Source organism: Lonchura striata, chromosome 1 (assembly GCF_046129695.1).
Source record: "Lonchura striata isolate bLonStr1 chromosome 1, bLonStr1.mat, whole genome shotgun sequence".
NCBI lineage: Eukaryota > Metazoa > Chordata > Aves > Passeriformes > Estrildidae > Lonchura > Lonchura striata.
In genome coordinates, this window is record NC_134603.1 from 37,439,615 (window position 1) to 37,454,688 (window position 15,074).

The window sequence follows — 15,074 nt, forward strand, 5'->3', positions numbered from 1 at the left end:
TGCTATTGCTTTGATATTCATTGTTTGTTTTGTAATGGCCCTTAAACATTTCCCATGCATATTTGAGCTAGAATGATTCTTTACATAATGCCTTAGAGGAAAACAAGTTTCTTCTAATAGCAATTAAAATTAGCAATGTTATTAGGCTAAGCATTTAAAATTACATATTCCCTGTGCCAATTCCCTTTTATCATTAAAAAAAAAAAATCAATTTTCAACAATGTTGTATACCTCATGCATTATACACAACTTCAGTGATTTACTTCTTGTTTTGGCACAGGCTCAGTTGAATGATATAAGAGCTAATTTTGTTCTTCTGTTGTAATAGCTTGTATTGTCTGCATAATGAATCCTTGCTGAGTTTCATCAGGAGAGTTATGATGTTTATATCCTTCTGTTAGTGAAAAATTTTGTGCTTGTTCTCCAAGAAGTTTATCTTGCCTGAATCTGAAAGAACCATTCATGCAGATATCAGCTATCATGCACCATTCACAGCCATTCACTCAGGTATCAGGAAGAGAAATCTAGAGAAGGGTTTTCTTGTTAGGATGGTGGATATTTCCAAGTGAATGCAGGAAACAGAAGTGGGGAAGAAAACATTGAAAGAAGCTCCCAGCTATGCTACACATTTTGATAAATGACACTGTGATGTTTCCATTGAATCATATAAGAAATAATGTCATACTTGGAGAGACAGGCAAATAAGAGGCTTTTTGTAGCCAGAGAATGGCAAAGAAATAACAATGAGGACTAGCAGATTAAGAATTTGAGATATTGGACTTTTGCAACATTAGTCCATTTGGAAATATTCCAGAAACAGAGTTCCTTTCCTTTTCCTCTGTAAGGAAACAAATCAATGAATGAGAGGGGAAGCTGTGAGAGAAGCTTTTAACCTACACTCTCAAATGTTCATTATAAAGTAAATCAGGCAAATCAGAGTAAAGCAAGACTTATTAACAAAGGTGAAGGGGTTCCAATGATCCTAGAAAAAAGAACAAATGCTAAAAGGGTCGCTGACAGCTGAAAGGCAGTAGAGCCACTGGAAGGCAGCAGAGGTAGGGAAAAGATCCTGTTGAGGATGAGGCACTAGGCAGCGAGGAATGAGGAAGTGTTTGTGTGTTAACTCAGGCCAACATACGGTGGTGATTTATTTTTATATTTCTGAGAAGGAGGCTAGGATATTTTTGTTTGCAAGTTATCTTAATCTGTGTAAGATTATTATTATTATTATTATTAATAACAACAATAATAATTTATAATGATTTATAATAATAAATGTTTATGATAAATCATTATATGTTAAGTGGATAAAATCTAGCTTAGAAATAAATATTTTTTAAATTGAAATGTCTTAGTAAGAATATTAAGTGGATCAAGATGTAGGACATTTTTATTTTTTCTTTGTAGTAATATGTCTGTCTCTGTCTGCCTAAATTTAAATGGAGTGTTTGTATATATATATATATCTATGAATATATATATATATATATATATTTACTATGAAAGACAGTCACAGAAGATAAACAATGTCATGTGTCAATGAACATGTGCTTTGCTTCACTTATTTGAAGTTTGTCATCTGGGCTATATAAGTAGGAAAAAAGGATATAAGTCTCATTATAGTCGTTTCAGTCTTACAGATGGGATTCCTAGAAGATAGATTGCAGTAAATATCAACTGGAAATCAGTGGATAAAATAACAAAAAGGGTACTCTGTGTCCTGAGTTATGACATAGACACTCAAACAGGGCTTGCAAAAGCTGAAGGCCATCTTTAGTGCTGAGATAAAGCAAAGCTTCTACTCTTTTAGAAATATTTCGAGAGAGTTGATATAGACTGTGATGCCATACCATGTGTAGGCATTTTCTGTAAATTCCTAACAACTGTCTCTATCTAAGTAGATTCTAGCTATGAGACTTAGGAGAACAAAACAGCATGAGGTGAAAGGAAAATTGGCTGATGATATTATTGATTTTTATGCTCTTCTGGTTAGAGATGTTCACAGATCTGCATCACAAACATTCTGTGAGAATAAGCATTGACCAGATATACTTTGGAGAATTTTTGTAGGCACTGACGGTGTTGATGCTGGTTTATGCAGAGATAGCTTGATGAGAGAGTAGATGAAACACAGCGGGACTAAGTTCCAGCACGACAAATCCCATAATCTAAGCTTGATGCCTCGCCATCAGCAGGTAATTTTTTTTCTATCTATAATACTAGTTTGTCACTGATGTTCTGAGGGCATGTAGCAAAGATGGAACAGTTCAAGTTAAGAGGACAAAGACAAATCTGCATGAGCCAGAGGGATTTTGCTTGCATGAATACTATTTGAAAGGTACTTTTTGCGTTAGCTGAAAATATAAAAACAACAAAAAGAATAAGGGTATAAACAAATGTTAGTAAGTAATAGTAAGGTTATGATAATTCTTCCTTTAGAGTATGCATAATTCTTAGCCTGGTGAGGAACAGAAATATCACAGAAACTCAATTATTCAGATGACCTAGCTAATCTAAACACATGTGCCTCCTAAAGGAGCATTTGGCAAGAAGAACTAGATGGGTTGTTCTTTATTCAGTACTCAGAACACTGTATCTTAGTGCCCGTTGTGGAAGACTTGAAATTGAATATATATATCTGTGAATTCTCTGGCTGGAAAATGGATTTTTACATGCCCTCAACCTTAGAAGTTATTCCTGGCCTCAGCCTGACCTCATTTTCTCCTTTGGGGTGTGCTGGAAATCATCTCTGTCCTTTACTCCTTTTGAGGAGTTGAAGGAAGGGATGGAAAGCAGGAATGAAATGTTGGTCCATGAGTGGTGATTGCTGAGTGTGGGATGAAGGAAATGTTAAGAACTATGTTACTTTGAATAGTTGAAGTGATTTTCTTGGTTCATATTAATTTCTAAAAATAAGAACAAAATGTATACACTGAAATAAATATTTTAAGGGAAATTATACCACTTTGAATATATTTCCTTGACTAAAGTTTCAGTGAAGTTGTGGCAAATGCTGCTGCCTCACCCTGAACTTTAGTGTGGAAATGTTTCCAATGTTGAAACTCAACCACAAAAGGAACCTCTTTTCCCAGATCTTACCAACGTTGCACAGGAACAATTCCATTTTCTCTGCTTTAGCAAGATAGAGAATGTTTGCTATATTGTGTGAGCCTTTGGCTAAAGACAGTACAGCAACTAAACCATGAGTCATGGCAGCCTCGTGACTAATGAAATCATGGTATCATAGAACAGTTTGAGCTGGGACCCTAAAGGTCTTCTTGTTCCAATCCCCCTGCTGTGGGCAAGGACACCTTCCACTAGACCAGGTTGTTCAAAGCTCCATCCAGCCTGGCCTAGGACAGCTCCAGAATGGGGCATTCACCACCTCTCCAGACAACCTGTTCTGGTGCCTCACCATGCTCTAATCTAAATCTGCCCTCCTTAAAATGAAAATCATTGCCTCTTGGCTCATCACAACATGCCCTTGTAAAAGACCTCTCTCTAGCTCTCTTGTAGGTCTCCTTTAAGTACTGGAATTTTGGTATTTCAATTGGGGCTTCAGTTTACTTTTTATCATGGTTTAGCTGGCATGCAAAGGTGGTAGATCATAAAGCAAATTTCCACTCTTTGGTAGAAATAAAATTAACTTCTAATATTATAGAGTTACTGTCTGTCCAGACTTGTAAAAAACAAGCATTCTGTATTATTAGTTGAATATATGTTTGGGATATGTATTCTTTTTCTTGATAGAATCACCTACCTCTTGGAATGACTTAAGAAGGAAATGTTCTCTTGATGTACAATTTCCCAGTATGATGGGTTAATAAACAGGCTCTGAAAAAAATTCTGTAAATATTCCTATTCATTTAATGAAAAAATAAATGAACTATATGGACAGAAAAGAAAAAAGTATGTTAAGTATTGTGTTAGAAATTACAGTACCTTTGAAAGTTGATTAAGGGATTGTAATAAATCTAGGACCATTTTCAAACAGCTTAAACTACAGTTAAATTTTTTGACTAGTAGTGCTCTCTATTAACAAGGTATCTATGAAAGTCTAGGGTTGGCCAATAGGAGACAACAGGCCCAGGGATTTAGGTAAAATGTACATCTGTAAAGCAAGTTTCAGAAAATGTTCTAAGAAGCAAATCCAATCGCAGTGCAAGATATAACTCAACAGATTATATGCCCTATGTTTCACTATAAGAAAGTTGTCTGAAGAGCAAATATTTCTGGTGAGAGCAGAAGTTAAATGAATGCGACATATACACACACACACACACACACACACACACACACACACACACACACACAAACATACACACACATATATATATAAAAACCTGCTATGGCTTTTGGGAAGCACATCTTGGATCATCTTTTTTTTTTTCTTTAAAGATCAAATGCTGTTTAAAGATTTTGGAGTAAGACTTTTTGATTTTCTTATTAAAATGTGGTAATTAAAAAAAAAGTGGTAATTAAAAGTGTTGTTTTAAAAAATTATGTCAAATGTTTTGTTTAAAAGGTATAAGAAAAAATATTCGGTGCCTTCAAATAAAGAATTTTATTTAACAAAGAAATATGAAACTAAAGTATTATGACCTTTTTATTCTCCCTAGCCAGTCCCCATTCTGACTGAATTTATTAGTTGATTTGATTCAAAGCTCCCTAGTTCCAGTTCCCCCATAGTTCATTTACTCTACACTAAAGCTTATTTTCCCAGTTCTGAGCCAGCCTTAAATCTCTTTTGTAACTACTCCTTGGAAACAGACTAAATTTCTAAAAGTTGCAAGACTCAGAGAAGGTAGTTTGGTAAAATACTTTATTTTCAAGACCTGTTATTTTCTTTTTAGAACTAAAAATATTAATGCTGTGATGCCTAGTCAGTGTTTATAGGCAGTGGCAGTCAGTGGGTACAGTTAATATGTTGTAATAATATAAGATTTCATATCCTGACCTTTGAAAATTGCTGTCATATATATCCTACACATAGTAAATCTGTTTCACAAAGGTTGGAAGAGTTTCTGAAACATTTTGTTCAATATGAATGTGTTTTTGAGCAAAATGGAGAGAGAGATTTTATGGAAAGGAATGACATTTTCTAGGAACACTTAATATTATTTTTTGGCTTTGTTATTAAATTATAATGTTTAAAGGGGCCTAAGTCTTTTTCCATTCCAAGAACTGAAAAGCATTAAGGGACTGGAGCATCTCTCTTATGCAGGAAGGCTGAGTGAGTTGGGCCTGTTCAAGAAGAGATGACTCTTCTCAAGGAGAGTTTTCTCAAGAGAGAAGATGTCATCAGTCTCTTTCAGAATCTGAGGGGAGGGTGTCAAGAGTATGGATCCAGCCCTTTCTGGGTGGTGCCAAGCAATAGGAGAAGAAGCAATGGGCAGAGAAACTGATGCACAGAAAGTCCCATCTGAGTATAATAAGGAACTTTACTGTGCAGGCGACCCAGCCATGGAACAGATTGCCCAGAGTGGTTGTGGAGTCTCCCTCACAGGAAATATTCAAGAACTCTCTGGGCACAATCCTGTACCATGTGCTCTAGGAACCACCCTACAGGGAATTTGGACCAGATGATCCACTGTGGTCCCTTCCCTGGGAGTGGGCATTACTCATTTTGTATGTCTGTGAATCAAAGAATTCACAAAATTTCTGAATCTACATCTCCTCAAAGTGTTTTCACCCTTTGAGACTAGGTTTTAAAAGCAAGATTTTACAGGATATTACAGACCATAATAACCCTAGACATAATTTCCCCACAATGTTACAGCATTTGGGTTCAATTTAATTGAATGCATAACTTTTGTGACTATTACAACCATCATCTCTTTGCTGCATGGCACTGAACACGGGGACTGGGCTTTATGTGCACAGCAAGGTCTCTGCCTGTCTCCTATAGCCCAGTCTGGAGTTGTTCACTCCAGAAAGTCTCCTGTTGTGTTAGGTAGGTCTTGGCTCAGTTTCCCTGTACACACCTGGTCATTTCTTTGCAGCTGATACATGCCAGGGAAACCAGGCAATCTTAATGCTACCCTTTCATTGTGATTCCTAAAAACAGAGAGGAAGCAAAGCAAAACAGTGCTGTAGAAATGAGTTTTCAGGAATATAGTCTATTAGTTAATCTCTGAGGTGCCTTAGAGTCTCAGTCTGCTCTCTGCTTTCAACAAAAGTAACTGGTTTATTATTTGTATTTATGATAGTATTAATATTTATTATTATTTTGGCCGTATGTGCAGAATTTATTACATTTGATGATTAAAAAATGTATTTTACCATCTTTTTCAGACCGATAGAAATAATGTTTGATTCCAAAATAACTGAAAGTGAGTTAGTGGCAGAGGTACTACATAGAAATGTCACCACAACAATCCTCACAGAGGGGAAGTAATAATTAAATGCCTTTCAAACATTAGGATCCAAGAGTCAGAGTTGCTTAGTTTATATGCTACACCTCCTGAAGCCCACTTTGAAGTATTTATACGATAGAGACTGAAAGGTAGACAAACTAAGCACTGAGAGTCTAAAGTAAATGAAAATAATTAAAGGAAGCAGTATAGTGTATAGTACAATTTATAGAAAGTCAGTATAAAAATAGGTGAGGATCAATATATATACTAAATTACATACATTGGTGACTATTTAACATCTTGTGTCTGTCATGTATTTACTTTATTTACTGTGAAAACTAGAAAGAAAAATGATCATAAAATATTTAAGAGTCAATGTAAATGGAAAAAATGTTTTCCCAAGGTAATGGACTCCTCCAGCTACCAGGCAATGAAGCAAAGTAGAAACATTTATTTTCCAGGCAGAAGGCAGTGCTTCTGAGATAAATTTCTGTGATAATGAACATAAGGCAGACACTGACTATAATGAATCCAGAGGTACCTGGTTTTACCCAGAGAGCTCAGAATGAGCAGGGATGGCTGTTCTGCACAGCCTGGCTGTGGTGCCCAAGCCCCATTTCCCACACCACTCCTGCCAGGGCTCTGTGTGCTGTGTCCATCTCCAACAGCATTTGGCTCCTGGAGACAGGGGCTGGCTGAGAACATATGTTTCCTTTCTGACAGAAATGATGTTTGTAGCATGAGGGGCAGGCTCTGACAGACTGTTTTTTACTGCACAAATGTCCTTTATTTGCTTCCTATGAATTAAACCCTTTGCAACATAAGAAACTTTAACCCTCTTTCCCAATGATTTTTGTAGGTGACATTGTTTTTCTCCCCAGTTATTTTTTAATAACTACCCACCTGCCCATTTGCTCCAGAACAGTGTTTCCCCTCAACCTTCCAAACACACCTTCAGACAGGCTTTTAATCCCCCTTCCTTGTGCATCTTCTATGCTTTACTCTGGGCACAATCAGCACTTTGTTTTCCTGCTGTCTTTTCACAGTTTAATTCTCAATATCTTGCTGTTCCACATTGAATATATATATGACACTACAGAGCATTTGAATCTGACTTCTTTATCTTTCTTAGCACTTCCTCTTTCTTTAATATTTGTTCAAAAGTTTTACATTACTTTTACAAATTATCATATTTAAATATAATCTTTGGCTAGGTTTTAATTTTTTTAAGCATCTGAACATATATTTCTTCATCATATTAAAAAATATTTGCTTTTGCCTTAGTAGTAATTCCTTTCTAATCCTTCAGGCAAACAGTCACTAGCCTGAAAATGTAAATTGGTATATGCATTTTTGTTTTTTAAATAAATATTTAATTGGGATATTGTCACTAGAATGCATTATAAGTAAAATGAATAAGGAAATGGAACCTGGTGATACTTTTAAATATATGAAGAATAAACTTCAGAAAATCAGAATTAAATACAAGTTTTTGTCACTCTGAGCACTAGCTCAAATCAGGCTAGGGAGATCAGGCTCAACTTGTCAAAACTTCCCCTTGTGATTTGAAGTGTACCTGATCCTTGGACTCTTTGATCTTAAAATGTCACTGAGGCTATTTGTGCCGGGTCATATCACTTCAAACAAAGTATTTATACTCTTCTCCCTCCTTTCCTCTTATCTATTAGGTAGATAGCTCTGCTAGTGCCTAATTTAAAACCATTAAACACCACTTTTTTTTTTTTAATCTTAAATCACTGTTTTCCTAAATTGATACTATTATCTACCTTAAAAAGTGGATATTGTGGATATATTTTTAATAATAGTAGTTATAAACACTTCCAGACCTCCCCAAAGTTCTGTTAACACTTAACATTAGCATTGCTCTGCTTTATGGGCATGGTTAATAAATACAGAAACACCGAGGGACTCTCCCTACACCTGTGTTCCACTTCTGTGTTTGATAACTATCACTCAAGTTGTGTTAAAACATTTCATGACAATAATAGGACTCAAGCATCTTAGGTGTCAACTTTTCAGTGTTTTCTAGTCAGATTTGTTTGATTCAATCTTGTTGGCAATGTGAAGATGTATGAGTATTCACATGGCAGATGCAAGTACCTGACCTGGCTCTACCTGCCCCAGAGTCAGATTTTGGAGCACTGGGGTGCAGGGATGTGGAAGGAGCTGGGGTAGCTGTGTGTAAGCCAGGTTGTGACTTGAGGAATTGTGTGGTAGCTGTAGTGAGGTGAGTCCGTGCTACTAGCAGGTAGTGGAAGAGAAATCTGTTCAGCACTGCTGGTCATTGCATGGGTTTGCCACCCTGGTCTCAGTGAAGCTAGGGAGACAGCACTGTTTGGTGAATTGTATTTGGTACAGGCACTGAAACTCGCAGGGGGGGTTAAACCAAGACAACAATATCCCAATACAGCTGAGGGCATAAAAACACTGCAGAAAAATGAATGTTCTGGAAAACTACTGCAGTCTGATATAAGGCATGTTGCAATGCTAAAGTGCGTGCTATGATCTTCGTTAAAAAGTGGGGATTTACATGTGATTGTCTAACTTGGGCTTTTAATTTAAATTTGGACCTGTGTTTTGCATACTTTCCTCTCCCATCATTTATGACTCATCCCTTTTAAACACAGTAATGTGTCCTTAGCCTGAGATGAAACCAACTTTCTTGATTGGCTGAAAATCAGAAGTATAATAAATGAAATAATTTCTTAGATTATGATTAATATCTGTACAACAGAGAACTCAGTGAACTGAAGTAATCACACAAATAAGCAGAAAGATCATCATTACATGAATAAGCAGAATGAGAAGGTCTCCATATGCATACCGTCTTCATTTAAGAAAAGGAAATCTAAACTACACTAGAGGTCACTGCAGGTGAACCTTAGAAATTCTGAACCTCTGAATTAATTTACAGGAAGCTCTGGAAAACAAATGTAGACTGCTGTAGTCACCCTTACCTGTTATTTCAAATTTTCCACCAGTTTAGGTAGGGGAAAAAAAAAATAGAAAAATTAATTCAGCTCTTGCAGACTTGTTATTGTCTGACAATATTTCAGAAGCTGTGCAGGCTGGTAATATCTACATGAGGGAGAGCAAGATTTAAAACCAGCCATTGTAGTCCCAGGCTAGAACTTCTTTTCCTGAGGGGCACAAAGGATAGTCATCAAAAGGCTCCCCAGATGACTGAGTAAATGCTGCTCTGCAGCTCCTCATGACTATAGGTCTTTTGTTTTGTATTACTGTGGTCATGCTTATTATTTCCATGGTGCCCAGGAGGCCTAAGCAAGGTGAAAATCCCATTCTGTGCCTCTAAACAGCTACTTGGAAAGACAACTCCAATTCTAGAGAACTTACTGAGAAGAGATTGTATTTACAAGATGAGTAAGGCTGTTTTCAATAGTGATGGGTAAGCATACTGAAACATGCCCTCACAAATACACCATTATTCAACTCAAAAAGATTTTTCCAGGTAAATAAAGAAACATATATAGTCATATAAATATAGGAAGCCATAAGTGTCTATCTCCCGCTTCTGAAAATTCAACTCTATGTACGTGGAAGTGGAAAACAACAGCTGGGAGGGAGGGAATTTGGAGTACAAATGAACACCAGACCCAGCTGTAGATTTGCATTCTTTGACATCTGGTGCTGAATAGACACTGGGGAATTCTGTGACAACATGAGATTTTTTGCATCTGTCAGCTAAATCTAGCAATTCTCTTTGGGACAATTGTATGGATGAAGTGAGACCTGTTTTAAACCAGAACAAAATAAAAGAAGAGGACTATATCTGATTCAGACCCTCAATTCACAGAGCTCGCAGGTTACATGAATTGGAATCACACATCTATTCTACAAGAATCTGCAAGATAACTTCCATAAAATACCAACATGTTTGATTTCAGGAGTGCTGTGACTTGGGGCCACTAAAGCCTTTTGGTGCATAATGAAAGGAGTTAAGAATGTGTGCATGTGTATGTATGTGTGTGTGCAGATGTATGTGGGTAATTCAATAAAAGAAAAAGATCTATACAGTTTTAAAAATGGACTTTCAACACTTCTCTGAAGATTATTGGAAAATCCTACTAAATCCAGATACTCAAGGAAAAAAAGGGTTGTGACCATATAAAGTAATCCCCTGATTTGTAGTAATCCTGCCCTTACTTTTGTACTTTTACCTCATTCCAGTACAGCTGACCCCCCCCCTTTTTTTTTTTCCTTTTTTTTTTTTTTGTGATGAGAAAAAATCTTGTGCTTTATGTCAAACCAGTTTGTGGTTTACATGCAAACAAAGGAGTGAGGGTTTGAGCACTAAACACATTTCACATCATTATACATTGTAAATCCTCATGTGCTCTCTTTATCATTGACGTTATATAGTGTTTGACACTACACATTGTAAAACATCACTGCCAAATGAAATCAGATCACTAATTCATGGAATCTAATCTGTGCTTCACAGTAATTGCCATTCTTAAGAAGGGAGCTACTTAATTTAATGGGATTCTTCTTCATATGCCACCAGGATAAACACACACCTCCTATGAAAGCCTTTAACCTTGCTTCCCCCTAACTCCAGATAACCAGGGGTGGGTGTAGACAGGCCAGAGAGCGGTGGTGTGAAGTCTGTGGCTGTGACCTTTCCACCTCAGACATCTGAGAACACACACTGCAGCAGCACTAATGAAAGTGCCCTTTCTTGATGAACTCGTGCTTCACAGTCCCAGCCATGGTATATTGCATAATCTGGGATGATATAAAAATGATCCACGGTACAGAAGATGAAATATGTCTCCTTCCTTCTTCCTTCCTTCCTTCCTCATCTTCCTCTCAGACAAGCTGCTTGAATTGCTTTTGTTTTGGAATGACCCTTGTTCCAGGTGATTTCTGCACCAAAAGGAAAGCGAAGATCTTTACACAGCTGCTGCTTGTATATCATGTGTATGGACTCCTCAGATATAAGTCAACAAGACCATTTCTGTGCTGTTGTCTAGTCCCCATTATTTGCACACACTAATCAAATTTAAACCATTTTCAGATACAGTGATTGAACAAGTTATTGCGTTAGAATGTTGTTCTTTTAATGACAAATGCAATTGTGCTATTGCCATGAATATATGAAGAAATACTCTGAACTGCTTTGGCTTCCAGTTGTCCCTTTGCAAAGTAATCTTTGTGCTACATGTGGGATGGCAAATGTTTCTATAATACAGCCCCTGACTCCTTTAATTATGGCTTATTACCCTGTGAAGGAAAAAAAAAGCAACTAAAGCTCTTAAATACCATATTAATGACAGCTATAACTGTAGATATTACCTTAGCAGTTCTGTAATGGAGTCTGGTATGCTGAATGAAAGTCCACAATTTCCTAAAAATATACTGCTGTAACTATGAAAGAGACACAGGTGGGAGAAAATAGGCTTTGTTGACAACTTGTGTCTGACAAATGTTAAAACCCAATTCCTGAGAAATTCTCAGTTGGTTATAAATCAGGCATTAGAGAAACTTTGCTCCCTTGAGACAACTGCCAATTTTTTGCTCTGGATATAGATACAATTCCTTAAAGACAAAATGTGTTTACAACCTGTAAGATACTTGCTATTTTTAATAATGATTCTCAACAAGCTAACAAATATTTTTTGTTTATATTAGAAAGTGTTTTTATGTCTGTGTGGTTTTTTGTGTGTCCATGCATGTGAACGTAACCTTTGCACATATTATGCAACCTGTGGGGGCCACAATAGGTGGTATTCAAGTCATGTAATTAATTAAGTCCAGGGCACCCTGAGGCACAAGTCCAAGGGCATGCACACATCAACCTTTCTAAAACTGGATCAGTAGTTTACAACACTGACACGCCTAAGCAAGAGACCGACATTAACCTTGTGATAGATTTAAATCATTCCAGGCAGTCTGTTTTGAATTTCCAAATGTGCCGTACTGTTCTAATGAGTTAATTCATTTGGTATCCATTTCCTCCTGTCAGCTGCTTTTGGAAAATAAATTGTGCATTGTTATCTTAGCCTTGTCTATCCTATTAATGGTTTAGGAAATGCAGCTGAAGATTATCTGTAGTTTTCTGTGGCAGAGTTTGACCTGTGACAATGTAATGATCAATCACATCTTGAAGGAGTCAGAAACAGTGAAATCGTTATTCATTTTTTTTTCTGTCTGCAGAGCAGTTTTAAAAAAAAAAAATGTTTTCCACCATTTGTGCAGAGGGGTAAAAACAAAAGTGTTGTCCATAATTTTTGAACAATGTCCATTTCAGTGTTTAAATGTCATCCACCCAAAGAAGGTGGATATAGCAATAAACAACATATTCCACATTTCTCAGCAGTACATTAGAAGTCTTCTCTGTTGCCCTCTTGTTTGGTGTTAGTGATTATCTTGGCAATACCTGGATAGTTTCTGGTGTTTTGGGGTGCTGTATTAGGCTGGGTGTGAGTGGGGATGGATGCAGTTTTCCCAGCCCACAGCATCTGGCAGTGCCAGACCCACAAAAGAGCGGTGTCCCTGGTGTTCCCCAAATGCTCATCTCCTTCAGTTCCATGGTACAGCTTTCACCTGTCAAATCCTGTCCCCTGCTTCTCAACACATGTTAAAGATGGAAGTACTTTTATCCTCTAACTTACTCTAGAGAGAGTCACTGATTTTAATTGGTCCTGCCTGAGTTCAGAAAATAAAGCTACCCAGGGTGTCTCTGATTCCTGTTGAAGAGCTAGAAAAACTTCCAAAAGAGACAATTCCTGTCTATTAAGTTATTAGTTGGCAACAGTACCCTTCCCTGCTCTTTCTAATCATACCACCACTTCCAAATACTCACAGTTTTTCCTTACACATCTTCCTCAGTTTCCTAGCAAGCATATCAAATCTGCTATTCTATGATTATTCCAGCAACTAATTTTTAGAAATGCCTAGATACCTTTGCTCCCTGGTGTTCTGGCTGTGTTGCCCATGTCAGCTTTTTGCACTGTGCTGCGTGCTAACCCCACTGCAGCACACAGCACAGTGCTATTCATGCCCACACTCTCCCTTCTCTCCAACCACAATTAGATCATCTCAAAATATCTGTACTGCTCAGAGGCTCTAGATCTGATGTGAGGGTTCACAGATTAATTTAGCACAACTAGTTTACCTTGGGATTTAAACAAGCTACTATTTTAACAGCCCTGAATCTTTTTGGCTGTCCCTGTGCTGAAGTCTTATGCTTCCCATAGGATCTGTGGGAATAAAAAGTGTATAAAAAGAAAAAGAAGCACAAAACTCTTAGCCTTTCAGCCCTCCATTTCCCTGTGACTTTCAGACAGTTCTGACTTGCACACTGGAGAGACTCAGAGTTATTTTTTTTTATGAGAAACAGATTGAATGCACAGGTTTTCATTGATCTCAGTGCAAGTGAAGTTCACCTCTCTGAAGAATCCCCAAAGAGTTTAACACATGGTGCCAGAAATAGTCAGGACCTTGTACTTGAGTGTGTTTTCTCCTGCACTTCCCATCTCCTCAGCAGGTGGTAGAAAGACTTCTTTATTTTCCCTCATTATGCTTTTCATTGTTGCAAATGGCTTTGACCATTTTAGTCTAACTTCAGCCACCGAAGTGGAGCCCTCAGTTGCCCTTTAATTCTGTACTGAGGGCTGAGTGGGAACAGAAGCTGCTTACATAGTAGTGTGGAAATCCATTCTCTGAGAAGGAATTCTCTGCAGCCTCACGTGGCATTGCCTGTGCACAATCCTCACCAGCACTTATGTGATGCACAAATCTGAGCTGGGCAAGCTGCTTAGCTTGCACCCTGTGCACATCTGAATTTTCATTTTCTCAGAATGTTCCATAGTGAGCATAACAAACCCCTCCCCTGGAGGTGGTGGTGACTCTTGGATGGCTCTGTGTGCCTTGTGTGGCCTGCATGTGCCTGGCTTTTTACTGGTGGCTGGGGACAGCTCAACCCTTGGTGTTGAAGAGCTGCAGCTGTGCAGCTGCACATCTGCGAGATACTCCAGGGAGAAATGGACCACAGTTTGATATTCATAAATAGCCTCTCAAATCCGAGATCTGTGAAAGAAAATGCTGTCAATGCTTCTATTTAAATTTTATCCTTATTTTTACAAAATTATAACAATTATAAAAAATGTCCTATGTTTTCTGTAACAAAAATTGAAGTCCCAGTGGAGTCTGTGGAATTGCATCAAATATGCCAGCAGAGAATTTGGCCTATGAAGAGAAAAGAAGTCTCAATAATGTTATATTCTCAACATGAGTGTTTATTTTTCTTATTGCCAGTACCAAAAGATCATTTTCTCTGTTCAGAACTTGGACTGCAATTTTTACTATCAAGAATATAGCTTCTAAATAGAAAAATAAAGAGTAGACTATGATAATTTACCATAACAATATTACTTGAGCCTTAATTTTCAAGTGAAAACATTACTGAACTAAATTTCAGATAGTGTTTTATTATGTGCAAACCACTGTTGATATAATAACTTCTATTTTAGGTTGCTAGCAAAGAAAAGAACAATGTGACCCATTTAAAAACTGGCTCACAGAAAAATATTAGCAAGCTGTTTATCAATTGTGTTTAATTTTGGTGATAAGAACCTTTTGATAGAAACATTTCTTTGTTACAAAACCAACAGTAGCATAGGATATATTTGACCATAACACACGTGCTTTGCAATGGTACTGAGAAATGGACTT